This window comes from Panthera leo, chromosome F2, assembly GCF_018350215.1.
Source record: "Panthera leo isolate Ple1 chromosome F2, P.leo_Ple1_pat1.1, whole genome shotgun sequence".
In the NCBI taxonomy this organism is placed as follows: Eukaryota; Metazoa; Chordata; class Mammalia; order Carnivora; family Felidae; genus Panthera; species Panthera leo.
Window position 1 is genome coordinate 27784262 of NC_056695.1, and position 27040 is coordinate 27811301.

Here is a 27040-nt window from a genome sequence, read left to right on the forward strand (position 1 = left end):
ATGAACTTGTTGCCTACAGAAATAGTCTTAATTTCTGATCATCACTATCACAGCCTATCCATGGTCCAAAGCCTTGTCCCATATAAAGATTCATTTGGAGGGCCTTTTCAAAGTGAGACTTATTTTTGGTGAAATCTGTACTACATCTGAAATTTGAAAAGGTGTATATTGCTCTTGGAATCCTATTTTAATTGGTACAAATTTTACCATTTGTCAGGTAGCTTAGCAGACTGTAGTATGAATTGGTAGTTGATTCTTAGTGTAAATAAAATGTCATTCGTTTATTCTTCAATCAAATACTTGTTGAGCATCTACCATGTACTTTACAGTAGTAGAGACAGAACTGTGATCAAAATCATAAATGGTTGCAAACTTCAGGAATTTTACTGTCTGGTAGCAAAGACAGACATTATTCCAATAATCACAACCAAATCCAAACTTGATAACTGTTAAGAATAAAGGGCATATGCAGCCATGAAAACCTATACAAGAACCTATACAAGATTTTACTTAAGAACCTCAGTGAAGACTTTCCTGAGAAAGAAATACTTTAACTGAGATCTGAACCATGAGTGAACTAAAGAAAGAGAAAATAGAGGAGGATTTGTGATGTAGGAAACTGCATGTGTGGCTACATTTAAATGGGGCGGGGGGGGGGCACAATGACAGATATGCTTCTGGAAAAAAAGAGTAAGGGAAAGCAGGTGTATAGCTGAGAAAGCAAAAGAAATCACTGGTTCTGCATGAAAACAGAAGGGCTGGAAGAGACAAAATTACGCAGGTGCTTAAGAACATGTTAAAGAGCATTGTCTTGATCCTAAAAGCAAGAGTTAATGGCTAAATACCTTTTTCAGAGATTATATTAATAGCAGTCTGATGAACAGAAGAATTCAAGAAGGTATATGCATGAATCTTTAGGAAGCTATTGCATTGTCTGTGCTTGAGATCATGGTTTATTGGACCTGGTGGTGGGAGAGAATGTAGAGATAGGTGAATCTTTAGGAAGCCAATTTAACATGATTTAAAAATTAAAGTTAATGGAGATTGACATACCAAGGATGATTGATGGTTTTTCTGGTACTGTGTTGCAATTTAATGAGAAAGGGAATAGTAGAAAAGGTGGAGTAATAAGTCATGTGTGTGATTTTAAACAGATGAAGTTTGAACTGATGTTCAGAGATCTAAGAACAGATGTCAAATAGACACATACATAGAAAAGTCAGAGAACTGTAAACAAAACCAGAAGAATAGATTGTTTTAAAGAGGTGAAGTTCCATTATCTAAAATGCCAACTAAAAAGTCAAGTAAGTGGGGCACCTGGGCGGCTCAGTTGGTTAAACGTCTGACTTCAGCTCAGGTCATGATCTCGCGGTTCGTGGGTTTGAGGCCTGTCTCAGGCTCTGTGCTGACAGCTCCAAGCCTGGAGCTTGCTTCAGATTCTGTGTCTCCCTCTCTCTCTGCCCCTCCCACACTCGTGCTCTGTCTCTCTCTCTTTCAAAAATAAATAAACATTAAAAAAATTTTTAAAGGTCAAGTTAGCTAAGTTCTGTATGAAATTTATCCATATAAAAGGAGCAAACTAAAGTAGAAAAAAACTGATAATAAATGGTAATACTAATGATGGAACATAAAATATTAAGCAGATATTATATTTGTTTTGAGGTAATGTGTGTGAACAAAGGAATATGCTTATAATAAAACACCAAAAGAAAAAAATATTACATAAAGCATATATTCAAATGTATGTACATATGCACACATATGAACATATATAGGAGAGGCTCTCTTAACTGATCAACATTAAACTAACTTTCTAGTTTATCTTTTCTGTAAAAACATATTGGCCAATGCCACAGCACACTGAACACCCCCAACTAGTAGTCTAGTTCCTGACATACTCATACATTTTTGCTCTTATGACTTGAGTTGCATATTTACTAAGTCAATTCCTTAACACTGAGTTATAGTCTGGCATGTAAGGAACTTAGATGCTGCCACTCTGTCATAATAACAAGTAAAAAGCTGAACCAACCGAAGAATCAACAACTCTTTATATCTGTCAGAAAAGGGAGTTTACAGGGAAAACTGCTGCCCCAAATATTGGAGAGACAGACAGGTAGATACAAATAATCACAATTTATAGCGGCATAAATCTCCATGGGAGCCAGCTAGACAGAAAAACCTAATCCATAATTTATAATTTGCTGAATGCTGAGTGGACAAGTTTGAGAGTTAAAACTCCAAGGGTACCCTATCATCAGTGTGTGTGTAGTGGGGCGGGGCGAGGCACACTCTTCTGAGTTTTTCCTATAGAAGTTCTATGAGTTCCTCACAGTGAATATCTAAGAAAAATCCCCATGTGCTTCTGGCAGAGGGAAGGAAACAAAACGATTTTCAAATATGTCAGAGCATTATGTTGTTCTTAACAAGGCCTACCTCAGGAGAAACTAGTTAAACAGAACCTAACCTGATGGGTTTTATCAGAGCCCAACCTATCTGGGGTAAGGGAAATATCCAACTCCATCCCCTCTAGCCATCTTGTCTCACCTAACATGGGGAGATACTGAGAAGCATGGGGAAAGTTTACAGTCCAGGGGCACAGACTCATCAAACCCTTTCTCCCCACGTCTTATCACTTCATTACTCAAAGCCTATTTGCCACAGATGCCTGTTCAATACATCATGTCCATCCTTCAATAAAAAAATTACAAGGCATACTAAAAGGCAAAAGGCACAATTTGAAGAGACAGAGCAAGCATCAGAACCAGAATCAGGGCAGAGATGTTGGAATTATCAGACTGGGAATTTTACAGTAAGGGCTTTATTGGGAGAAGTAGACAACATGCAAGAAAAATGGATAATGTAACAGAGAGAAATTCTAAGAAAGGATATAAAAATAAATTCTAGAGATCAAAACTCTTATGATAGAATAATGATCTTTATTAGAGTAGACATGACTGAGGAAAGAGTCTCTGAGCTTGAGAATATGACAATAGAAACATCTAAAACTTACAAGCAAAAAGGAAAAATACTAGAAAAAAATCCAGAACAGAGTCTCTAAGAATCCTGGACAACTACAAAATGTGTAACAAACAGTGGGAATATCAAAAGAAGAGATAAAAAGGAACTCAAACAATATTTAAAGCAATAATGACTGAGAATTTCCCCCCAAATTAATGCCAGACACCAAACCACAGATTCAGGAAGCTCAGAGAACACTAAGCAGAATAAGCACCCCAATCCTATATCTAGGCATATTGTATTAAAACTTTAGAAGATCAAAGATAAAAAAAAAAACTTGAAAGAAGCCATGGGTGGGGAGATGGTCGGGCAAAAATCTTACCTATAAAGGAAGCAAAGATAAGAATTACATCCAAATTCTCAGAAATCACTGAAGCAAGAAGAGAGTAAAGTGAAATATTTAAAGTGTTGAGAGAAAAAACCACCAACCTGAAATTCTGTGCCCTGAGAAGTTATACTTGAAAGAGGAAAGAAACAAAGACTTTCTCAGACAAATAAAAGCTAAGGTAATTTGTTGTCAATAGACCTGCCTTGAAAGCAATGTTAAAAAAAAAAAAAGTACTTCAGAGGGGAGGAAGATTATATAGGTCAGAAATTCAGATACACACACACACACACACACACAAAGGGAAGAGCATCAGAGAATTAATAAGTAAAGATAAAATAACAACTTTTATTTTCTTATTCCCTAGCAGTTCATTTAAAATAATATTAGCAATGATGCATTTGAATATATATACATATATATGTATATATATATGTATACACACACACACACATATATATATATATATATATATAACTTGATTATATATATGTGTGTGTGTATGTATAATGTTTGCTTATAACTGAAATGAATGAAAGCAATGATATAAGTGACAGGAGGAAGGAAGAAAAGGATTGAGAATATTTTGTTATTTTAAGGTACTTGTACCACCTGTGAAGTGGTATAGCATTATTTGGAAATGAACTTGGATTAGTTGTAAATATATATGGAAAACTCTAGGGTAGCTCCAAAAAAGTAAAAAATGTATAATTTCTATACTAACAAAGGAGAGAAATTGAATTATATAAAATTTCAAATCACAAAAGGCAAAAAAAAAAAGGATGGAAAATGAAAATAGGAACAAAGAACAACAAATAGAAAATAGTAAAAAAATATATAGTAGGCATTAATCCAACTGTATTAATAACCACTTTAAATGTCAATAGTCTAAATACATCAATTAAAAAACATTGTCAGATGGATCAAAAGGACATAACTCAAGTATATATTGTCTACAAGAAATGCACTTTTTAAAAATTTTATTAAAAAAAAAATTTTAATGTATTTTTTTTTGAGAGACAGAGCATGAGTGGGAGAGAAGCAGAAAAAGAAGGAGACAAAGAATCTGAAGCAGGCTCCAGGCTCTGAGCTGTCAGACATGGGACTTGAACCCACGAACTATGAGACATGGGGCTTGAACTCATGAACCGTGAGATCATGACCTGACCCAAAGTCAGAGCTTAACCGACTGAGACACCCAGGCACCTCATCCCCCTGAACGCACTTTAAATATAAAGAGACATGTAGATTAAGAGTAAAGTGATGGAGACATATATACCATGCCAAGACTAATGAAAAGAAAGGAGGGGTAACAGTATTAATTTCAGACAGAGATGACTTCAGAGCAAGGAAAGTTATCAGGGATAAAAATGGGCAATACATAATGGCAAAGGAATCAATTCTATTCTTAGTGTGTATGTGCCTAATAACAGAGACAAAATAAATGAGGCAAAAACTGATAGGATGTAGAGAAATAAATGAATCCACTATTATAATTGGAAGCAATAACATCCCTCTCTCAGAAATGGACGGATCTAGCAAGCAGAAAATCAGTAAGGACATTTGAACACAAGTTGAACATAAGAGCACCATCAGTTAACTGTATATAATTGACATCCATAGACCATTTAATCCAACAGCAGATTACAGATTCTTCTCAAGCACACATGGAATATTATCCAAGACAGACCACATTCTGGGCCATAAAATAAACCTTAACAAATTTAAAAGAATAGAAATCATACAATGTCTGCTGTTAGATCACAATGGAATTAAGCTAGAAAGAGCTAGAAAATCACAACATATTTGGAGATTAAACAACATACCTTGAAGTAATATATGGATCAAAGAAGAAATTTAAAGAGAAATTTTAAAATATTTGAAATAAATAAAAATGAAAATATCATTTATCAAAATCTGAGATGCAGTGAAAGCAATCCTTAGTGGAAAACTTAAAGTATTGAATGCTTTAAATTTGTGTTAGAAAGGAAAAAGTATCTGGAAAAAAAAAAGGAAAAAGTATTGATTTTGAATATATATATATTGAAATCTAAGTAAAAATCTAAGAAAATCGGTAATCTAAGCTTCCACCTTAGGAAACGATAAAAAGAAGAGAAAATTAAATTCAAAGTAAGCAAAAGAGAAGAATGATAAAAGTTAGAGCAGAAATCAATTAAATTGAAAATAAGAAATCAACAGAGAAAATCAGTAACACCCAAAGTGGCTTCTTTGAAGACTTATAATAAGATCAATAAACTTTAGCCAGTTTAACTAGGAAGAAAAACCACAGAAATTACTAACATCAGAAATGAAAAAGAGGACATCGCTACAGATTCCATGACCATTACAAAGACAATTAAGAGAATTCTATTAATAACTCTATATCTCCAAATTGATAACCTAGATAAAATGGACTACTTTTTTGAAAGACATAATCTGCTATATATAATTTCTTATGTGTTTGATAGAATTCATCAGTGAATCTATCTGGGCCTGGTATTTCTGTTTTGAAAGGTTATTGGCAATTAACTGAATTGCTTTAATACTGATAGGCCTATTCAGGTTGTCTATTTCTGGGTAAATTTTGGCAGATTTGGCATTTTTCATATATAGTCTTATTATGTTGAGGTATGTTCCTCTAACCCCACTTTACTGAGAGTTTTTTTTTATCATGAACAGATATTGAATTTTGTCAAATATTTTTCCTGCATCTCTTGAGATGATCATAAGTTTTTAGCCTCCATTTTGTTGATGTGGTATATCATGTTGTTGATTTGCAAATATTGAACCCTCCATGTATCTACAAGAATAAATCCCACTTGATCATGGTGAAAAATCTTTTTAATGTATTGTATGTGGCTTTCTAATATTTTGTTGAGAATTTTTGCATCTGTGTTCATCAAGAATACTGGCCTGTAGTGTTTTTGTTTGTTTGTTTGTCTGTGGTATCTTTGTCTGGTTTTGATATCAGGGTAATGCTGGCCTCATAGAATGAATTTGGAAGCTTTCCTTCCTCTTCTATTTTTTTGGAATAGTTTGAGAATAGGTATTAATTCTTTAAATGTTTGGCATAATTCACCTGTGAATCCATCTGGTCCCAGACTTTTATTTTTTGCTACCTTTTATTTTAAATTGCCAATTCAATTCAGTTACTTGTAATTGGTCTGTTTAGATTTTCCATTTCTTCTTGGTTCAGTTTTGGAAGATTGTATGTTTCTAGGAATTTATCCATTTCTTCTAGGTTGTCCAATTTGTTGGCATATAATTTTTCATAGTATTCTCTTACAATCATTTGTATTTCTGTGGTGTCACTTGTTAATTTTCCTCTCATTTCCGATTTTATTTATTTGGGTCCTGTCTCTTTTTTTCTTGATAAGTCTGCCTAAGGGTTTATCAATTTTGTTTATCTTTCCAAAGAACCAGCTCTTGGTTTCATTAATTTTTTCCCTTTATTCCTTTTTTTGTGTGTGTCTCTATCTCACCTATTTCTTTATATTTTCTTTATTCTACTCACCTTGTGTTTTGTTTGTTCTCTTTTTCTAGTTCTTTTAGGTGTAACGTTAGGTTGTTTATTTGAGATTTTTCTTTATTCTTGTGGTAGGCCTGTATCACTATATATTTCCCTCTTAGAATGGCTTTCACTGGGTCCTGAAGATTTTGGACCATTGTGTTTTCATTTTCACTTTTCTCCATTTAAAAAAATTTCTCTCTCTCTTTTTTTATTTGAGAGAGAGAAAGAGAGAGAGAAAGAGAGAGAGAGAGAGAGAGAGAGAGAGAGAGCATGTGAGCAGGGACAGAGGGAAAGAGAGTGAGAATCTTAAGTAGGCTTACGCGTGGACCCTGATGTGGGGCTTGATCCCTTGACCGTGAGATCATGACCTGAGCTAAAATCAAGAGTCAAATGCTCAAGTGTCTGAGTCACCCAGGCACCCCTGGAAAATTCTTTTTAAGAATTATCTTAAATACCAAAATTCATATACCAAAATTATAAAACATATGAAAAGAAGCATAAAGAAAGAATAGTATCTGAGAGTAAGTAATGAATCACTTTAAACTCTGAAATTGAGACTAACTGCACAAAAAAATGGATTATATGAGATATACAATGGAAATAAAACAAATTTTAAAAATATTTCTTATATAAAATGTACAAATTGATTATTAAAAGACAACCTAAAAATGGATAAGAATAGGCTTGATTAATATAAAAGGAAATGCACACTGTCAACATGAAATGATGCCCATTTTATAGTAGCAATAGAAATGCAAATTTAGCCTATAATTAGGCACAGATTTTCACTTATCAAGATTGGTAAAAATGTTAAAGGCTAATGACATCTGTTGCTGGCAAGGATGTGACAAAATGTGCTCCCTTATCTGCTGGCCAAAGTGTGAATCATTTTTCAAATGAATATACCATTTTCTTCAGCAAATCTCAATTAGGGGAACCAATTTTACAGAAATTTAAGGATAAGGAGTAACTGGGTGGTTAAGTTGGCTGAGCGTCCGTCTCTTTGCTGCAGCTCAGGTCAGGTCACGTTTTGAGCACCACATCCAGCTCTGCACTGACAACGTTGAGCCTGCTTGGGATTCTCTCCCTCCCTCTTTCTGCCTCTCCCCTGCTAGTGCTCTTTCTCTCTCAAAATAAATAAACTTTGAAAAAAAGAAATTCAAGGATTAACTCAAAGGAGATAATATGCACATACAAATATATATATGTATACACATACAAAGATGTCTGTTGTAACATTGTAGGGTTAAATATTGACTGATCACCAATAAGAAAACTGTTGGAAGAACTGTAGAATACACTAAATGTGGAACATGATGCATTTATGAAAAAACTGTCCTAGATATATTTGGCCTAGAATGATAGTCATGATATAAAGTGAAAATAATGCATAACAAATAGAAGAGCCATGAATATATTATGAACCCTCTATTAAAAATTGTAAAGGAAAATACCTTCATATGTCCTATATATGCAGATATGTGTGTGAATTTTGTATGTTTATATGCACATTACATATATGCATAGCTTTTCTTGAGCAAGAAGGATATTTTCATCAAACTGCTAATATTAATTATTTCAGGTACATGATTCTGGTGGGAACAGTGGAGAGAAATTAAAAAGGTTTCATACATCTCAGTACTGTTTGAATAATGGCAAACAAGTAACATATTTGACATTAAAAATATTTTTATGTTCAAAGTAAGTAAAAAAAAACAAATATAGGAAAGCTCTGTACCATGCAAACCAAAAATTAAAGTAGCATAGTACAAATAGTGTGAGCAAAAAATTTATTGCACAAACTAGAACACTTTTAAGAATGCAAGAGGAAACTAATCAAATAGGCTGCCATTCTGGTACAATCCAGAATGGTCCCAGAAAACTGGGGTATGTGGTCACCCTGTGAAAAAAATAAACTTCGAAAGTATTATCACAGAGAACAAAGAAGAATATTTTCTTTTTTTTTCTTTTCCAAGTTTTTATTTAAATTCCAGCTAGTTAACTGATAGAGCAATATTAGTTTCAGGTGTAGAATTTAGTGACTCATAACTTACATACAATGCCCGGTGCTTATCGCCCTCTTTAATACTCATCACCAGTTTAACATGCCCCCACCCAACCACCTCTCCTCCAGTAAGCCTCAGTTTGTTCTCTATAGTTAAGGATCTGTTTTTTGGTTTCTCTCTCTCTCTCTCTCTCTCTCTCTCAAAATAAGTGAATCAAAATAAGAGAATCCTCTCTTAGAAATATGCCAATCTTCTCATTCCCTTCTGTCTTGGAGAAAATGCTCTTGAAATTTTATATGCTCAGACTCAATTTGGATATAATTAGTTGTTTATTCTTTTTCTTGAAACACTGGCTTTTCTACTAAAAAATCCCATTCCATAACAAATATGTCATATAACTGTTCCAAAAGAAAGCAGTTACAGCAATACAGTTATGAAAAGGACTCTGGAGTTAGATGGTCTGGGCATAATTTTATATTGTAGCATCCACTAGCTGTGACTCTGGGCAAATTACTTTATTTCATTATGCCTCAGTTTTTCCTATGAAAGAAACTGTATATTATATCCCAGTGTGGTAACAGAATAATAATAGTACTGAACTCAAAAGATCTTTGTGAGATGAGGAGAGATATGTAGTTAAACTTTGTGTCTTTTACAGAAACACACATTGAAAACTGTGAATGAAAGTATCATAAGAGTACCTTTTCATCTGTGGATCTTCAGTCCCTAGAACCACACCTGAATCTTTAAGTTGTTTAGTAAATATCTGTTAAATTTAAAAATTCAATTATATTATCATTATTACTAAGATACCCCTCTTTATTTTCCTGTTTTCTCCACTTTTTCCATAAACTTTAATGTTACCTCAGTCCAATTAAAATTGTTTCTACCTCCTCCAGTCTACAAGCTGTTTCCTTTCAAATGCAACAATCCTATCTCCAGCGTGTTTGTGTGCTAGGGCCTGACATAGAGCCAAATGTGCTCTAAAAATGTTGGATGCAGGGGGCGAAATGGGTGAAAGTACTCAAAAGGTACAAAATTCCCATTATAAAATTACTAAGTCTGGGGAATGTAATGTAAAGCATGGCGACCATAATTAATAGTGCTATACTGTATATTTGAAAGTTGCTAATAGAGTAAATCTTATAACTTTCATCACAAGAAAAAAATTGTAACTGTGTAGTGATGGATGTTACCTAGACTTATTGTGGTGACCATTTTGCAATATACAAAAATAGTGAATCACTTTTGGATGCCTGAAACTAATGTTGCATGCCAATTATATCTTAACTAAAAAAAAAGTGTCTAGGAGGCCAATACAGGTAAGGCAGGAATCTATGGTTTGACTGTATGCTAAGTCACTTCGTACAACCTTATGTGGTAAAAAAATGTTATAATTCTACATTGGTATTCATCTGGTCTAGGGAAAAATCACCTCTGGGTGGAATGGCATCATTTAAAGACACTTAGATTCTTAAGAAATTATTTACTGTGGCTGCAAGGCTAATAATCACAGGTGTTGTCATTTAGGTGATAGCATGTTTATCTTCTGTTGATTCCCTGCTTATCTATGTGAAGAACCTTAGTAAACAAGTCCCTAAAAACATTTATTTTGCAAACTTTGTTTTCAAAGACATAGGTGTATGTGTGTGTGAATATAATAAATATGTAACTATATGTACACAGTGCTACTATAACATATGTCATATGTTACATATATCATAAATTACATTACATACATATATAAATATGAATAGTGCTACTATAATTACTAGAATCAGGGGAAATATATATATATGTATACATATATGTATATATGTATATATATGTGTATATATACACATATATATGTATATATACATATGAATGGGTTTTGAAGTTTTGATTTTATTTTTTTTAATGTTTATTTATTTTTGAGACAGAGAGAGAGCATGAGCAGGGAAGGGGCAGAGAGAGAGGGAGACACAGAATCTGAAGCAGGCTCCAGGCTCTGAGCTGTCAGCACAGAGCCCAACGCAGGGCTCGAACTCACGAACTGTGAGATCATGACCTGAGCCGAAGTCGGACGCTTAACCGACTGAGCCACCCAGGCGCCCCGAAGTTTTTTTTTTTTATTTATTTATTTTTTTATTTTTGAGACAGAGAAAGACAGAGCGTGACAGGGGAGGGGCAGAGAGAGAGGGAGGCACAGAAACCAAAGCAGGCTCCAGGCTCTGAGCTGTCAGCACAGAGCCCAACGCAGGGCTCGAACTCACGAACTGTGAGATCATGACCTGAGCCGAAGTCGGACGCTTAACCGACTGAGCCACCCAGGCGCCCCGAAGTTTTTTTTATTTTATTTTATTTTTTTAATTTATTTTTGAGACAGAGAAAGACAGAGCGTGAGCAGGGGAGGGGCAGAGAGAGAGGGAGGCACAGAAACCAAAGCAGGCTCCAGGCTCTGAGCTGTCAGCACAGAGTCCAACGCAGGGCTTGAACTCACAAGCTGTGAGATCAGGACCCGAGCTGGAGTCAGTCACTTAACCGACCCTGGGCCAGAGCCACCCAGGAGCCCCTGAAAGTTTTGATTTTAATAAACTCCAGATTATCATTTACTTTCATTAACCATTCCTTTGGAATTTTATTTAAAAAGTCATTACCAGTGATGCTGAACATCATTTCATGTGTCTGGTGGCCAAGTGCATGTCCTCTTTGGAAAAATGTCTATTCATGTTTTCTGCCCATTATTTAATTGGATTATTCATTTTTTGGGTATTGAGTTTTATAAGTTCTTTATACATTTTGGATACTAACCCTTTATATATATATATAAGGGTTATATATATATATAGGGTATATATATTTATATATATAGGGTATATATATATATATATATATACCCTATATATATAAATATATGTATGTGTGTGTGTATATATATACATATATATATATTTTTTCAAAGATCTTCTCCCGTTCCATAGGTCTTTTAGTTTTATTGATTGTTTTCTTTATTGTGCTGATGCTTTTCATTTTGATGAAGTCCCAATAGTTTTTCCTTTGGTTTCCCTTGCCTCAGGAGACATATCTAGTAGAAAGTTGCTATGGCTGTGCTATGCCTGTATTTTCCTCTAGGATTTTTATAGTTTCACGTCCTATAAAGTCTTTAATCCATTTTGAATTTATTTTTGTGTATGTTGTAATAAAGTGATCTAGTTTCATTATTTTGCATGTTACTGTCCAGTTTTCCCAATACCATTTGATCATCAGGGAAATACCAATCAGAACTACAATGAGATATCACCTCACAACTGTCAGAATGGCTAAAATTAACAACTCAGGAACCAACAGGTGTTGGTGAAGATGTGGAGAAAGGGGAACCCTCTTACACTGTTGGTAGGAATGCAAACTGGTGCAGCCACTCTGGAAAACAGTATGCAGCTTCCTCAAAAAGCTCAAAATAGAACTACCCTACAATCCAGCAATTGTATTACTAGATAGGTTACCCAAAGGATACAAAAATACTAATTCAAAGGGATACATGCACCCCACTGTTTATAGCAGCATTGTCTACAATAGCCAAATTATGGAAACAGCTCAAGTGTCCATCAACTGATGAATAGATAAAGAAGATGTGGTATATATATATACACAATGGAGTATTAGTCAGCCATCAAAAAGAATGAAATCTTGCCATTTGCAATGACATGGATGGGGCTAGAGAGTATTATGCTAAGCAAAATAAGTCAGAGAAAGACAAATACCATATGGTTTCATTCATATGTGGAATTTAAGAAACAAAAAAAAATGAGCAAAGAGGAAAAAAAGGAAGAGAGAGACAAACCAAGAAACAGACTTTTAACTATACAGGTGAACTGATGGCTACCAGAAGGGAGGTGGGTGGGGGGATTGGTTAAATAGGTGATAGGATGAAGGAAGGCACTTATTGTGATGAGCACTGTGTGTTGTATGGAAGTGTTGAATCACTATATTGTATACATGAAACTAATATTACACTGTATGTTAACTAATTGGAATTTAAATAAAAACTTTAAAAAAAAAGTCATCACCATACCCAAAGTCTCCTAGGTTTTCTCCTGTTAGCTTCAGGAGCTTTATTGTTTTGCGTTTTAGATTTAGGACTGTGATACATCTTGAGTTATACTTTGTGAAAGATGTAAAGTGTGTGTATAGATTTGTTTTTTTGCATATGGATGTTCAGTTGTCCCAGCACATTTGTTGAAGGGACTGTCTTTGCCCCATCGTATTACTTTTCCCATCGTATTACTTTTGCTTCTTTGTCAAAGATCAGCTAACTATATTTATATGGCTTTATTTCTGGGCTCTCTATTCTGTTTCATTAGTCTATATGTGTATGTGTGTGTGTGTGTGTGTGTGTGTGTGTGTGTGTGTGTGTGTGTATTGCCACTTTCACACTGTCTTGATTACTCTAGTTTTATAGTAAGTCTTGGGTTGGGTAGTGTCATTCCTCTGACTTAATTTTCTTCTTCAAAATTGATTTAGCTTTTCTGGATTTTTTTCCTCTCCATATAAACTTTACAACCAGTTTGTTGATATCCACAAAATAACTTGCTGGAATTTTATTAAGACTGTGATAAATCTTAGATCAAATTGGGAGAAGTAACATCTTGACAGTATTGAGTCTTTCTATCTATGAATATGAAATATCTCTCCATTTACTTAGTTTTCCTTTGAATTTTCATCAGTTTTATAGTTTTCCTCATATACATCTTGTACATATTTTGTTAAATTTATACCAAAGTATTTCATTTTGGTGGGTGCTACTGTAAATGGTGTGTTTTAAACTTCAGATTGCATTTGTTCATGCCTAAAGTAAAAAAACTTGTAACCAAGAATATGCTACCCAGCAAGATTATTACTTAGATTTGAAAGAGATATAGAGTTTCCCAGACAAAAGATAAAGGAGTTTATCACAACTAAATTGGCCTTACAAGAAATGCTGAGGAGAGATTTCTTTAAGTGGAAAATAAATGGTCATAATTAGACATAACAAAATATTGAATAAAAAAGTAAAATATGACCACATATAAATAAAATATGGAGGAGGGAGTAAAAAAATGGGGGAGAAGAAAAAAGAAAAACAAAGAAAGTTTTTTTTTTCTTTTTCTGTTTGTTTGTTTAGAATGTGTTTGAACTTAAATGACCATCAAATTAATATAGACTGCTGTTTATTTAGGATTATATATATATATATGTGTGTGTACACACACACACACACACACACACACACACACACACACAAACCTCATGGTAACCACAAACCCAAAACCTATGACAAATACACAGAAAATAAAGAGAAAGAAAGCCAAACATAACACTATAAAAACTCATCAATCACAATGAAAAAGAGGAAAAGAAGAGGAAAGGAATTGAGAGGAGCTACAAAAACTACCAGAAAACAAATAACAAAATAGTAATAAGTACATACGAATAAATAATTACTTTGAATGTAAATGGTCTACATGCTTGGATCAAAAAACATAAAGTGGCAGGATGGATTAAAAAACAAGATCCATCTGTATGCTGCCTATAAGATGTTTGCTTCAGAACTAAAGACACTTACAAATTAAAAGTGTAGGGTTGTAATAACATTTACCATGCAAATGGAGGTGGAAAAAAGCTGGGTTAAGGATGCCTGGGAAGCTCAGTTGGTTAAGTGCCCGACTCTTGATTTTGGCTCAGATGATGATCTGACTGTATGCTGGTTTGAGCATACAGCAGAGCCTGCTTAGGATTCTCTCTCTCCCTCTCTGTCCCTCCCCCACTCATGCTCTCTCTCCCTCAAAATAAATAAACAACATTTTTTAAAATCTTAAAAAGAAAAAACTGGGTTAGCAATACTTAAATCAAATAGACTTTAAAATAGACTGTAACAATTGTAAATATCTATGCACCCAACACAGAAACACATAAATACATAAAGCAAAAATTAATGGGCATAAGGAGAGAAATTGATAGTAATACAATAATAGTGGGGGACTTTAACAATCCACTTACATCAATGGATAGATTACCCAGCCAGAAAATTAACATGGAAACCGTGTCTTTGAATGACACATTGGACCAGATGGACTTAACTGATATATATAGAATATTCCATCCCAAAACAGCAGAATACATGTTCTTTTCAAGTGCATATGGAACATTCTCCAAAATAGATCACATGTTAGGTCACAAAACAAGCCTCAATAAATTTAAGAAGATCTTTTCCAGCCACAACGACATGAAACTAGAAATCACCAGAAAAAAATGAAAAATCACAAACACATGGAGACTAAACAACATAACACTAAATGACCAATGGGTCAATAAAACAATCAAAAGAGAAAGTTAGGGGTGCCTGGGTGGCTCAGTCAGTTGAGCAGTTGACTTTTGATTTTGGTTCAGATCATGATCTCATGGTTATGGGATTAAGCCCTATGTCAGGCTCCGTGCTGAACATGGAGCCTACTTGGGATTCTCTCTCTCTTTCCCTCTGCCCCTCGTCCCCACTTGCATGCTGTCTCTCTTTAAAAATAAAAAAAAGTATTTTCCAAAAAACTGTTAAAATTATATTCTTTCTCAATATAAGTGGTAAACATATTTGGTTATTCTGAAATGTGAAGAGGGATTTATTTATTTTTTTACTTCCTCTCAGTCCCTCTGTAATCACATGCTTTGAATATTTTTAGTTTTTAGGCAAAACATGTTATTGTTTCTATATTTATAATAACCATCCAGACATCACCAAACAGTTAAGTTTTTAATAGCAGTCATTTTTATAGTATCATTTCTTCACTATTGAAATATATTAATATCTTCTTTTGTTGGACAATCCTGCAGTCAGGTTTTTGTTGTTGTTGTTGTTGTTGTTGTTGTTGTTGTTGTTGTTGTTAATATAAGAAAGTTGTTTATCTTTATTTCTGTTTATCTTTATTTCCCTTGGCACATTAATTAAAATTTTCTGAGCTCTGTTTATCTTTATTTCCCTTGGCACATTAATTAAAATTTTCCTATGTGTAGGATTATGGATTCATGCTCTTGTTATTATAAATCTCAGTAGAGACTGGTCAACTGGAGGTAAAAATGAGTGAAAAAATGAAGAGGAGCCAAATTTTATTTTCTTTTATGGGAAACCTTTCCTCTTTATTCTTCTAGGATGAATGCTTGCTTGAAAAATTTCTCTTTGATATATCCTAGTGTTTGTCTCTCCTTATTACTGTTGACATAATCAAGAGACTTTATATATATATTTTTTTAAATACAGAAATAGATCTTTCTTCAATTTTGGAATTTCTGCTTCGATTTCATTTTTTTTTTTTCTTCAGAATCACTTGTTTTCACAGATTAGCTCTCCGGACTATGTCTTTGGTATCAATTGCCTTCTCTTAAATATATATACTCACACATACACAGAAGAATAGGTAGTTATTTGTGCCAGTGTTTGTAAGACAGTGTTTATAAGTGGGTAGAAAAGTAATGTGTATAGTTACATAAAGTCTTTGCCTTTCCTTTTTCTTTTTAGGAGACCTTTACATGTGTGTCCATCTAATGATTAGAACATAAATTCACTCTTCTCTTTTATACATACATCATTATAATACAAGCCTTTAACTTCCTACCCGATTGAGATAAACTCCTCTCAAAGTGCCATGTTATTTCTGGAAGTCCTCATGGTATTATCTAATGTTTACTCTGTAATAACTCCTCAATTCTTCTGTTTGATCTCGTCAACTTTCTGTCAAGATCTTCCTCTAGAAATGATGATATTCATGAAATCACGACTTTGTTGGGTAAAGCTGTTTGTCTAGTGACAACCACAATGTTCCCACCCAGTCGTGGAGAGGAATCACAGCTTTTTGTGTAGCAAGCATTTTCTTGGCTGTTGGAACTCCAAACGCTCCTATTGTGTTTTCTTTCCATATCTTATCAATTCCTCCCCCTCTTCATTATTTAACAGTCACATGATTTTTGGGACTTAATCCACTCCCACTTCTTCTTTTTCCAACCCCTGGGGGCTATTTTAGTCCCACCTACTCCTTTGGAATCTTGCTTTAAAAAGCATTTTATAGCTTTCCGAGTACAGATCTTTGCCTCTTTGGTTAGGTTTAATCCTAGGTGTCTTATGTTTTGGTGTAATTGTAAATGGGATCGATTCCTGGGTTTGTCTTTCTGCTGCTTCATTACTGGTGTACAGAAATGCAACAGATTTCTGTATATTGATTTTCTATCCTGCGACTTTGTTGAATTTGTGTATCAGTTCTAGCAACTTTTTGGTGGAGTCTTTTGGGGTTTCTACATAGAGTATCATGTCATGTGCAAAGTGTCAAAGTTTGACTTTTTCCCTGCTGATCTCAATGTCTTTTATTTGTTTTTATTTTCTGATTGCTGAGGCTAGGACTTCCAGTACTATGTTGAACAACAGTGGTGAGAGTGGGCATCCCTGTTGTGTTCCTGACCTTTGGGGAAAAGCTCTCAGTTTCTCCCCATTGAGAATGATATTAGCTGTGAGCCTTTCATATGTGGCTTTTATGATACTGAGCTATGTTCCTTCTATCCCTACTTTCTGGAAGGTTTTTATTGAGAAAGGATGCTGTGTTTTGTCAAATGTTTTTCTACATCTATTGAGAGGATCATATGGTTCTTATCCTTTCTTTTATCAATGCGATGTATCACGTTGATTGATTTGAGGATATTGAACCATCCTTGCAGCCCAGGAATAAATCCCACTTGAGCATGGTGAATAATTCTTTTAATGTACTGTTGGAGCCAATCTGCTAGTATCTTGTTGAGAATTTTTGCATACATATTCATCAGGAATAGTAGTCTGTAATTCTCCTTTTTAGTGGGGTCTTTGTCTGGTTTTGGAATCAAGGTAATGCTAGCCTCATAGAATGACAAAACTGTGAACTTCACAGGACTGGAACCCATTCTGCCAGACTGGTCTTTTTATACTTATGTTCAATATCTAATTGCTTGCATACAACCACTAACAGGCATTTCATAAGTGCATACAAAATTGCATTGAAAACCTTGGACTTCAAACTTGATTCAAGTAGTCCTCTATTATCTTTCATTTGCCTCCTTAAGACCTACCATTCTTCAAAGCCCTATTAAAATTGTAATTTTCCATTCAGTCACTAGAGCTCTTAGAGAGAATAAGATCCATTTTTGAGTTGGAAGATTGCAATTGTCAGATGTTTAATGAATGTTTAACTGAACCACTAAGGAACAGAAGTTGCTATTTTACATATATCAGGAAAACCAATTGCAAACCTGCCAATGTATGCACATTAATCATTTTAGGAGATTTTAATCACTCACCAGTGTTAATTTTAATAGGCAGTAATGATTATATAACATCTTACAAGTATAACAACCAGCAATTAAAAATGTGCCAAATATGAATTTGTAATCATCAGTGCTGATGCTAAATGATGAAAATCATCATTTTCTAACTGCCTTATTACTTGCCTGAACTTTATATATCACTTTCAACCTTAGGACACATCAAATTTTATTAATGAGAGAATATGAGTGAACCAAGTTCTAGATTGACTATATTTAGAGATTATAGTAAGCTGAAGTGGGGTGGTCACAGGTAGAACAAAGATGAAGATTTACTGAAGAAAAATGTCAGGCAAAGCAATATAATCAAGTATGGTAGAACAAAGTATCATGCAGAATCAGAAGGGAGTGCTTTACTCTGGCAGCGATAACTGTAAACACTGCCTGGCCCACCAACAGTAAGCAAGACATTAGGTGGGTTACATGTTTTAATAGTGATAAACTAAGAGTGGTGAGGAGTCATGAGTACAGTCAATATGGTAAAAACTGTAAGTCATATAAATTATACAGTTTCACTAATGCATATCAACATCTTTACACTATAATTTGAAATTAACACTTAAGATTTTTATGTAAATATAGTAAAGTATGTTCACTCAGTCAGTCAATTAATATTTTTGAGGGGGTCAACTCTGTGCTGGGTAATATTGTAGATTCTGGGGATACAGTGATTAACAAGAAAGCCTCTGCCTCACAGATAAGAAAATTTCAGATATTAGTAAGAACCATGAAAAAAATAAAAGAATACAATATATTTTGGGGAGAGGAGAGACCACTCTAATTTTAAATGAAAGTACATTTTATGCTCATCAATTAACCTTTTGCTACTGTATCCTTTTTTCTCTTGGCTAGCTGGATTTTGTGGCTGGTAGTTTTTTTCTTCTTCTTCTTCTTTTTTTTTTTTTTTAATTTTTTTTTAATGTTTATTTATTCTTGAGACAGAGACAGAGCGTGAACAGGGGAAGGGCAGAGAGAGAGGGAGACACAGAATCTGAAACAGGCTCCAGGCTCTGAGCTGTCAGCACAGAGCCCGACGCGGGGCTCGAACCCATGAACTGTGAGATCATGACCTGAGCCGAAGTCCGACGCTAAACTGACTGAGCCACCCAGGTGCCCCTTTCTTCTTCTTCTTTAAGGCTTATGAGTGCTCTGTTCCCCTACAGTTTGGCATTGATGCATAGTTTTCTGTCTCTGCATTTTATGCATAAACAATAACTTGGCTAGGTATAAAATTCTTGAGTCACATTTTATTTTTTTCAGAATTTTGTGGCTATTATTTCATTATCTTTTGCATTTAGATGTGAAAAATCTGAAGCCACTCTGATTTTCCCAAAATTGATTTGCCATTTCTGTCTGAATGCTTGAATTATTCTTCCTTTATCTTGAAGTTCAATCACGTTACCAAGATATAACTCACTGACAATCATGTTGTATCAATTTTTTATAGTACATGATATGCCCCTTTAATTTGTTAATTTCATTTTTTCAGCCATTTTGGGGGAAATTTTCCTCTATCATAGGTTATTTTACTCTCCCATTTGATGGGTTTTCAGGGATAATAATTCATAAATTGACTTATTACTGTCTGTGATATTTCTGCAGGGTAGCCATGTTGTTTTCATCTTAAGTTTATAGGGATCCACTCTATGCTGATATTTATTTGACCTCATATGTCCCTTCTCACCTATCAGAGAACACTGTCTCTTCTCAGTACTTGTAGATGAGGTCATGGTATTGTCTACTCCGTAACAATCTTTTCAAGTCCATTGTGGGGGGTTTGGTGAGCTGCCTTTCTTGGAAAGAGAGTGGTCGCTTCACTTTCAAGGTTCCCTTCCAATTAAGAGTGAAGTGTTTTGCTTTTGGTAGAGACTATGATATTCAGGGAGTCCTTTGTCTGCTTCACTTGCCTTTCCCAGCAGGTATTTCCACTGCTTCTTTCCAAGATGGAGTTATTTGTGAGATCTTTATCAGAATTGTGTACACTTTTGGCACCATCTATATGAGTTTCCTATAGCTGCCATAACAAATGTTCACAAACTGGGTAGGTTAAAACAACAAAAATGTATTCTCTGGAGGCCTAAATCCAAAATCAAGGGTTGGCAGAGTTACATGCCTCTCTCCCAGCTTTTGGAGGCAGCCAGCAATCCTTGGCATTCCTTAGCTTGTAACTTCATAACTCCAATCTCTGTCTCTCTTTACCTGGCTTTTTCTTTGTCTCTTCTCATATTCTTTACTTCTAAGGACACTTGTCATTGGATTTGGAACCCACCTAATCCAGATTGATCTGACTTTGAGATTTTTTTTTTAAATTTTTTAAATGTTTATTTCTGAGAGAGACAGAGAGACAGAGAGACAGAGCACAAGTGGGGGAGGGACAGAGAGAGAGAGGGAGACACAGAATCTGAAGCAGGCTCCAGGCTTTGAACTGTCAGCATGGAGCCTGATGTGGGGCTGCTCGAACTCACGAATGGTGAGATCATGACCTGAGCCAAAGTTGGACATTTAACGGACTGAGCCACCCAGGTGCCCCTTGAGATTCTTAATTATATCTGCAAACACCTTTTTTCCAAATAAGATCACATTTATACATCCCAGGTGCAATAGAGTTGCCACCATTCAAACCACTACACCACTTATGTAACCATTTTTGGAGGGGTGTTGTTTTAGGACATGCTGTTAGTCGTGAGGGTTCCTGAAAGATCTTTCTCACTGCGGGCTGACAATTTTCAATGAGTTTTTTGCATAAAAAGTGTCTTTTCCTTAGTTTGATTCTCTATTTTATATTTTGTAAGGTTTAGGTACCCAATTTTAGCTCATTTTAATGTGCTTCTATCTGTCATCTCACCCCAGCAGTACATTTTAAATCATGAATACCAATGATACATATACCTTTAGACTCTATTGTGTGATCACCTGTTAAAGCCCGCTATGAAGGTTAGAACATATGTTACGTCATTTCTTTGTTACATGTAATGAGATCATAGTAGTGTTCAAAACAGGTATGATACGCTTCAGCAGACTAAGAGTAGTCAGAATGTCACATCTTTAACAACTTTCCAACTAAACTAGCTCTATTTCCACTTGTTAGACTTGTATAAATCTCTCTTTTCAGTTTTCTGAATTAGCCAAGAATGTGGAGGGTTTATTCAGTGCAAACAGACTAAGTTTCCTTCCAAATTCCATGTAAAGAAAACAGGACTGTGTGATCCATCCATAGCTTTCTGCTTATGCTTTTTCTTTCTGTTTTAATTTCTGTTGTGGATATAAGGTATCCACACAGAAAATCAGTGCAACATAGTCTGATGTTCTTCCTGGTCCATATATGTGTATATGCCCCAACTGTGCACAGGCTTGAGGTCCCAAATTCATAATTATTTAATTCATTCTTGTATGCCCACCATTGTCTCCAAAGAGATCTACAATAGCGGGGTACTCAGATCTAAAAGTGATGCCAATCCTTACACTCTTCTCCAGAGTAAACTTTTCCTAACAAATATCTTGAACAATAGTATCTTGTTGGTGTTCAGTGCAGGTAACCAGTCAAGACTCCTTTCTCTCATGATGAATCTTCCTGCCAGTGGATATCAGCCAGGAACAATTCAGTCCTTCATAAAGAACCTATTTTCATTGGGCCTCAAAATATAAGAGGTTGAGTTCTTAATCTCATTTTGCCCAGGAAACTGTCTTTGGAAATATAATTATTTCCTCCCCAGCAACTAGTTGTACATACAAAAGGATGTTGGATTTGGAAAGTTTGTAGCCATAAAATAAGTACTGTTAGCCTTCTTTTATTTTTTAATGAATGAATGAATGAATGAATGAATGAATTTTGCTTTGTTTTAATAGACTTTATTTTTTATTTTTAAAACATTTATTTATTTTTGAGAGACAGAGAGAGATAGAGCACAAGCAGGGGAGGAACAGAGAGAGAGGGAGACACAGAATCCAAAGCAGGCTCCAGGCTCCAAGCTGCCAGCACAGAGCCTGACGTGGGGCTCGAACTCACGGACTGCGAGATCACGACCTGAGCCGAAGTTGGATGCTTAACCGTCTGAGCCACTCAGGCGCCCCTTAATAAGCTTTATTTCTAGAACAGTTTTAGGCTTGCAGAAAAACTTGGAAAAAAGGACACAGTTCAAATATATCCACTCCTTCTATCCATCATTTCCCCTTTATTCATGTCTTGCATTAGTGTGGTATCTTTGTTAGAGTTCATGAATCAGTATGTTACATTCCTATCAACTTAAGTTCATAGTTTACATTAGGGTTCTCTCTTTATGGAATAAAGTCTATTTTGACAAATGTTTGTCATGTATCCACCATTACTGTGTCATATAGAATAGTTTCACTGCTCGAAAATTACTCTGTGCATCACCCATTCATTTCTACCTTCCTCCTTCCCCAACCCCTGGCAACCACTGATCTTTTTACTTTCTCCATAGTTTTGCCATTTCTAGAATGGCGTATACTTGGAATCATAAGGTATGTAGCCCTTTAACTGAATTCTTTTACACAATATGCATTTAAGATAACGTCATGTCCTTTTGTGGCCTGATAGCTCATATCTTTTTATCACTGATTATATGCCACTGAATCTACGTACATACTTTGTTTATCCATTCACCTGTTGAAGGATGATGTAGTTGCTTCCATTTTGGGCCATTATGAATAAATAAAACCTTTATAAACATTAACATGACAGTTTTAGCATGGACATTCATTTTCAACTTATTTGGGTAACTACCTAGAATCATGATTACATGGTGTGACTATGTTTAACTCTGTAAGAAACTGCCAAACTGTCTTCCAAAATAGTTGTATCAGTTTTCACTCCCATTGGTAATGAATAAGAGTGCTCGTTGCACTGCATCTCTGTCAGCATTTGATGTGTGACTGTTTTTAGTTATTTTAGTCATGACAGATTTTAGTCATTCACCAGGTGTGTAGTGCTATCTCACTGTTTTAGTTCACAATTCCCTAATGACATGATCTTGAACATCTTCTTCTATGTTTATTTCCTATGTGTATTATCTTCTTTGGTGAGGTGTCTAGTCTGGTATTTGCCTCTTATTTATGAGGTTTTTTTTTCGTTGTTGTTGTTGTTATTGTTGAGTTTTAATAATTTTTTGGATATTTATCAGATATGTGTTTTGCAAATATTTCTCCCAGTCTGTGGCTTGTTTTTTCATTCTCTTAACAGGGTCTTTCTCACAGCAGAGATTTAATTTTAATGTAGTCCAATCTCAGTTTTTTGTTTGTTTGTTTGTTTCATGGGTTGCACTGTTGAGTATTGTATCTAAAAAGTTATCGCCAAATTCAAGTTTACCTAGATTTTTTTTCCTATTTTATTTTCTATGAGTTATATAGTTTTGTGTTTTACATTTAGGACTACTTTCTACTTTGAGTCAATTTTTGTGAAAGCTACAAGGTCTATTTGTTGAAAAGACTATATCCTTTCTCCAACTGAATCAGCTTTGATCCTCTGTCAAAGATCAATTCTCTATATTAGTGTTGGTTTCTTTGGGGCTGTTTATTCTGTTCTACTGATTTGTCTATTATTTCACCAATAACACACTGCTATTATTACTCTAGGTTTATAGTAGTCCTGAGTTTGGACAATGTCAGGACACTTTGTTTTCCTTTTCAATATTGTGTTGACAATTCTGGGTCTTTTGACATTCCATGTGAATTTAGAATCAGGTTTTTGAGATCCACAGGATAACTTGTTATATTTTGACTGAAATGCTTTGATCAAGTTAGAAGAATTGTCATCTTAACGATATTAAGGCTTCCTACCATGAACATGAAATAAATCTCCATTTATTTGGTTCTTCTTCAATTTCTTTGATAATTAGGGTTTTATAGTTTTTCTCATATAGATATTATACATATTTTATTAGATATATCCATGAGTATTTAATTTCTTTCATGCTTATGTAAGTAGTGTTGTAATTTCAAATGCAATTGTTCATTTATTGGTATATAAAAAAGCAATTGTCTTTTGTCTTTTTGTAACCTGCAACCTTGCTGTAATTGCTTGTTAATTCCAGGAGCTCTTTTGGTTACTCTAAATTTTCTACGAAGATAATTATGTCACCAGTAAACACAAACCATTTTAATTCCCCTGAGTATATTTTATTTTCTCTTCTTATTTTATTGTATTAACTAGTTCTTCTTGAATAATACTGAACAGGGGTGATAAGAGGGTATATCATTAACTTGTCCTTTTAAAATTTTTTAACCTTTTTTTCTTCTTTTTTAAAATAATATATTGTCAAGTTAGCTAACATACAGTGAATACAGTGTAGTCTTGGCTTCAGGAGTAGATTCCCATTATTCATCACTTACATGCAACACCCAGTGTTCATCCCAAGTGCCCTCCTCAATATTCATCACCCATTTTCCCCACCCCCCAACTCCGCACCTCCATCAACCCTCTGTATTTAAGAATCTCTTATGGTTTGCCTCCCTCTCTGTTTGTAACTTATTTTTCCTTCCCTTTCCCTATGAACTTCTGTTAAGTTTCTCAGGATCCACATATGAGTGAAAACACGATATCTGTCTTTTTCTGACTGACCTACTTTACTTAGCATAATACCCTCCAGTTCCATCCACGTTGTTAAAAATGGCAAGAATTCATTTTTAATCACCGAGTAGTATTCCATTGTATATACATACCACATCTTACTTTTGAGAGAGAGAGAGAGAGAGAGCGAGGGAGCAGGAGTGCGAGTGGGGGAGGGGCAGAGAGAGGGAGATAGAGGATCCGAAGCAGGCTCTGTGCTGTGAGTGCAAAGCCTAATGTGTCTCAAACTCACCACTCAGATCATGACCTGAGCCAAAACCAGAGTCAGCTGCTTAACTGACTGAGCCACTCAAGAGACCCTTCATCATTAACTTGTTCTTAATCTTAAGGGAAAGCATCTGATTTCTCACCATTAGATATGATGTTACCTGTAGGATTTTTGCAAATGAATTCTATCAGTTTGCTTAAATTATTTTCTAGTCATAGTTTTCTGAGAGCGTTTGTAATGAATCCCTGTTGGATTTTGTCAGATCCTTTTTCTGCATCTATTGATATGATCATGATTTTTTTTAATCTGTTGATATTATAAATTACTTTAATTGATTTTCAAATGTTGACCCAACCTTGCATACTTGGAATAATCCCACATAGTCATGATGTTTAATTATTTTAATACATCATTGGACTTAATTTGTTGATGTTTTGTTAAGGTATTTTTTCCCCATCTGTTCATGGAAATATTTACCTTCAGCTTTCGTGTCATGCAGTGTCATTGTCAGATTTTGGTATTAGGGTGATACTGGCTTCATAGAACGAGTTGGTGAGTATTCCCTCTGTTTCTGTTTTTGAAAGAGTTTGTAGTATACTGATATACTTTCTTACTTAAATGTTTGGTAGAATTCACCAGTGAAACCATCTGGATCTGGCATTTTGTATTCTGAAAAGTTATCAATTCTTTTTCAATTTCTTTAATAAATACAGTCTTATCCATGTCATCTATTTCTTCTTGTGTGAGTTTTTATTATTTGTGTCTTTTAAGGAACTGGTGCCTTCATCAAAATTATCAAACTTGTATCCATAGAGTTGTTCATAATTGTATTAGTCAAGGTTCTCCAAAGAAACAGAACCACCAATAGGAGATATAGACAGATAGATAGATAGATAGATAAGCAGTAGGAGAGAGAGACAGGGAGGGAAGGAGAGGGAGGGAGGGGAAGAAAGAGGTGTGTGTGGGGGGGGGTGGTATTTTAAGGAATTAGGCTGATTTGATCGTGGGGGCTGGCAAGCTCAAAATCTACAGGATAGGCCAGTAAGCTGGAAGCCCAGGGAGGTTGATGTTGTAGTCTTGAGTCTGAAAGCAGAATTCTTTCTTCTTTGGGAGAATTCAGTGCTTTTTCTTACAGCCTTCAGAACATTGAATGATGTCTTAGTTTGCTCAGGTTGCTATAGCAAAATACCATAGACTGGGTGACTTAAACAACAGATGTTTATTTCTCACAGTTCTAGAGGCTGGAGAGTCCAAAATCAAGGTGCCAGTCAATTTGGTGCCCAGTGAGAACTTTCTTCCAGATTTGCAGAGAGCCATCATCTCACTGTGGCCTCATTTGGTGGAGAGAGAAAGCTCTGGTTCTCTCCTGCTTTTCTAAGGGCACTAATCCCATCATGGGGGCTCCACCCTCATGACCTCATCTGAACCTAATTACCTCCCAAAGTCCCACCTCCTAATAAGATCATCACATTGGAGGTTAAGGGCTTTAATATATGAATTTTTGTAGAATATAGCCATTCAGTCTGTAACAAATGAGTATCACCCACATCATGAAGGATAATCTGTTTTCTTCATTGTCTATGGATTTCCATGTTGACATCTAAAAAATACCTTCACAGCAACATTTATGCTGCTACTGGACCAAATGGGTGTGTATTATAGCCTAGCCACACTGACACATAAAATTAACCATCACAATAATATTCTTTTATTATCCTTTTGATATCCATGGTATTAGTAGTGGTGTCCTTTCTTTTATTTCTAATATGTGTAATTTGCGTCTTTCTTATCTTCTTGGTTAGCCTGGCTAGAGAAAAGTTTACCAAGTTTATTGATCTTTTCAAAGAGCCAGATTCTGATTTCACCGATTTTCTCTATTGATTTCTTGTTTTGAATTACTTTTTTAATTCTCATTATCTTTTTTCTTATGATTAATTTAGTTTTAATTTGTTCTCTTTTTATTTTCCTAATATGGAAGCTTAAATGACTGACTTACATCTTTCTTCTTTTCTAATATATGAATTCAATGCTCTAA

General features: G+C 34.9%; 1 protein-coding gene across 2 annotated transcripts in view; it reads right to left on the reverse strand.

Annotated features, from left to right (window-relative positions):
- The window catches only part of IL7 (interleukin 7), a 60181-nt gene that overhangs the window by 19140 nt on the left and 14001 nt on the right, over positions 1–27040 (reverse strand). The window lies entirely within an intron of this gene.